The sequence below is a fragment of the Crocuta crocuta genome, unplaced genomic scaffold, assembly GCF_008692635.1.
Source record: "Crocuta crocuta isolate KB4526 unplaced genomic scaffold, BGI_CrCroc_1.0 scaffold179, whole genome shotgun sequence".
Lineage (NCBI taxonomy): Eukaryota > Metazoa > Chordata > Mammalia > Carnivora > Hyaenidae > Crocuta > Crocuta crocuta.
This window is the reverse complement of record NW_027551568.1, coordinates 2,350,626-2,353,601: the sequence shown is the minus strand read 5'-3', so window position 1 is coordinate 2,353,601 and position 2,976 is coordinate 2,350,626.

The window sequence follows — 2,976 nt, the reverse complement described above, 5'->3', positions numbered from 1 at the left end:
AGAGGCCGGGGGGCCCGGAGAGCCCCGGTTTGAGGTGGGACCCCGAGCACGCCACCCAGCCACCCAGCCAGTGGCGTCGCCCACCTGCACGGCCCACGGGCCATGTGGGCAGAAGTGGGCCCAGGACACTTCACGGCGGGGCCTGACCCCGTCCCCCAGCAGGGCAGCCACTCTGCCCCAGGATCTGGGACCCACGGGGGCCACCCTCAGGGGTCGCGGGGCCTACGGCAGCTGTGGCCGGTGGCCTAGGGTCGGGCCCCGTTCCTGCGGCGCCTCCTGGATCTCTCGTTCTCCAGCCTGAGGGGAGGGAGCCCCTGGCCTTAGGTCCCACTGCGGGACCCATGTCCCTGCCTCACCCACGGCAGGGGACACGCCTCTGCCCTGGAGTCCCCGCTCGTAGTCGCTGACTATTACCCCAGCGGCCGGCAAGCCAGAGCCGCTGAGGCTGCACGCGGCCCCGGGCGCACCACGGTGGATCAGATGGTCCCTGTCCCTCCCTGGGGCCTGCCTAACAGGGCGTCCCCACCCACCAGGCCCTCGGCAGCACCTGGGCCCCAGGCGCGCCTTCCTCCGCGAGGGTGGAGGGCTCAGGGGCCCGACGTGAACGTGAAGCACGTGGAAGTGTGAGGCGCCCCAAACCCCACCAGACAGCTGGAGGACTCGGCCCCTGGTGCGAGCCGCAGAGGAGGGAGAGGAAGCTGGGGAGGCTCCGTGGAAGGGGTGCAGTGACCTCCACTCTGACCTCGGAGAGCAGGCCCCCCCAACCCGCGTGACAACCAGATCCCACCAGAACTTGACGCGCTCGGATCGTTGCAGCCGGATCGGGGACGAGCCATGGTGTTGAATGCCACACGCCTCCCGCCGTGCGAGGCCCAGCAAAGCTCAGTGACGGCCCCTCCAAGGGGGGGCCACGGGGGGCCCAGACCTCCCCAGTCAGGCCCAGAGGGCAGAGTCAGCCCTCAACGCCTCTGCCCTTGTGGCATGAAGTGGCCTCGACGTCAGGGGGACCACGGCCGGGCTCCCCCCGCTGCGAACCCCTTCGTGTCTGAGGGGCTCACACCAGGAAAACGCAGATGTGTGAACCCCATGTGGTCTTCTGAGGCTTCCGGCGAGTTCTCTGCCAGGAGCAGCCTGGGGAGGGGCCACGGAGAGAGAAGTGCCACAGGCTGCAAAGGGCATGTGTCACTGCTGATATGTCCCCTCACGTTTCACCGGAGAAGTCAGGCCCGTGGGCTAAGAAGGAGCCAAGGTAAGGGCCTCCTCACTGGACAGAGGGAGCCCAGGAGGGCTGCAGGGAGGAGGCAGCACATGCGGGGACAGCCCTGCCACCGCGCCCCGGGGAAGGCCCACTCACACCCACTGCACCCCTGCCCTGCCGCAGGATCCAGGGCCCCTCGAGGCAGTCTGTGCCTTGTCTGTTTGCTGTCCCCACCCCCACCAGCCCCGAGGGCGGGCTCTGGAAGGCGGCCCCCCTTCCGCTCCTGCGCAGGGACAGTCCCAGGACCCAGCATGGGGACGGTGCAGGCTGATCTGTTGAACGAAAGGCCACTTTAGACCTGGCCTGGCCTGCCTGGCAGAGTGAGACTGTCACCTCCTTTGTTCTAGGAGTCATGCTCCCAGGAATACAACCACAAGCAGAGTCAGCAAACCTTCCTGTGAAGAGCCGGACAGTAACTGTGTTGGCTTCCTGGGCCGGGCAAGGTGCGTCACAGCGCCCGACGGCGAGAGCAGCCGGAGGAGCGCGCAGTGAGCGGCCAGGCTCCGGTACGACTCTACACACAGCAAGCAGCTGGATGTGGCTCGGGGCTGCGGTCCGGCGCCTCTGGTCTAGGCAGTTTGCTGAAGGGCCGCGCCTTCCTGCTGCCTCCCTCGGCGGGGCGGGCGCCCCCACCCCAGAGGCTCACACCTGCGGGACGGGTTCCGGGCCTGCCTGGGAGCGCCACACGCGGCCCTGAGCGGGTCCAGTCGCCAGGGACGCCGCGATGGGAGGCGCAGCCGCCCCCCCACCCTGTGCGGACGGACGAACGGAGCCGTGAGCACCTTGCCCACCCGCGGGGGGCCGATCAGGCCCCAGAAGACCTGTCCACACCTGACCCCAGAGCGTGCAACACCACCTGACAAGTTAAGGGCCCAGGTGAGGTCGTCCTGGACTGTCTGGGGGGCCCTGACCTAACGGTGAGCCTCCAGACACGGGTGGGGCGAGAAGACAGTCGCACAGAGGAGGCCACGTGAAGACAGTCGCAAAGCCAGGGGGCCGCGAGCCGGGCGCCTGGAGCCGCCAGAAGCTGGAAGGGGCGGCGGGAGGCTCCCCAGCGCCTTCAGCGAGGAGCGCAGCCCTGGCGACACCTAGATTTTGGACCTGCCGCCTTGGGGACTGCGAGCCAGCAGGTCTCTGCCGCCCAGGGGCCTGGTACGTCCTCCAGGCACCGCTTGCGTTTCTCAGCGCGAGCGGAACAGGGCGAGGGGACCCGCGGGGACGCGCCCCCGTCTCGGCAGCGCAGCTCGGGTGCACCCCCGCTCGGCGCCCCAAGCCCCCCAGCAGCAGGGCCGGGACTGTGGGAGGCGCTGTGTGGACACAGTGACTGTGGGGCCCTGTGACTGCAGCTGCCCCAGCCCCCACCCCGGGGAGAAATTCCGGGGAAATTCCAGGGTCCGGGCCAGAGACAAAGCAGGGTAACGGGGCGGGGGAGGACCGGCAGCTCAGCACCCCGCAGACACGGGTCCAGGAAGCTCCCCCGCCCCCCCCCAGCCCCCCCAGGCACCACGGCCGCGTCCCCGACGGGAAGCCCAGCGGTGAGGCCCCCGGGTCGGCACCCAGGGAGCACACGGGGCCGCCCCACCCTAAGGGCCCCTGTCCAGCTCCCCCCCACGCGGGCCATGTGCGCCCCACACACAGCAGGAGGGCTGAAGGGGCCCTGGGACCCGGCTCCAGGTGCGGGAGACGGAGCCGTCCGCGGGGCGCGAGGGGGTCTGGCC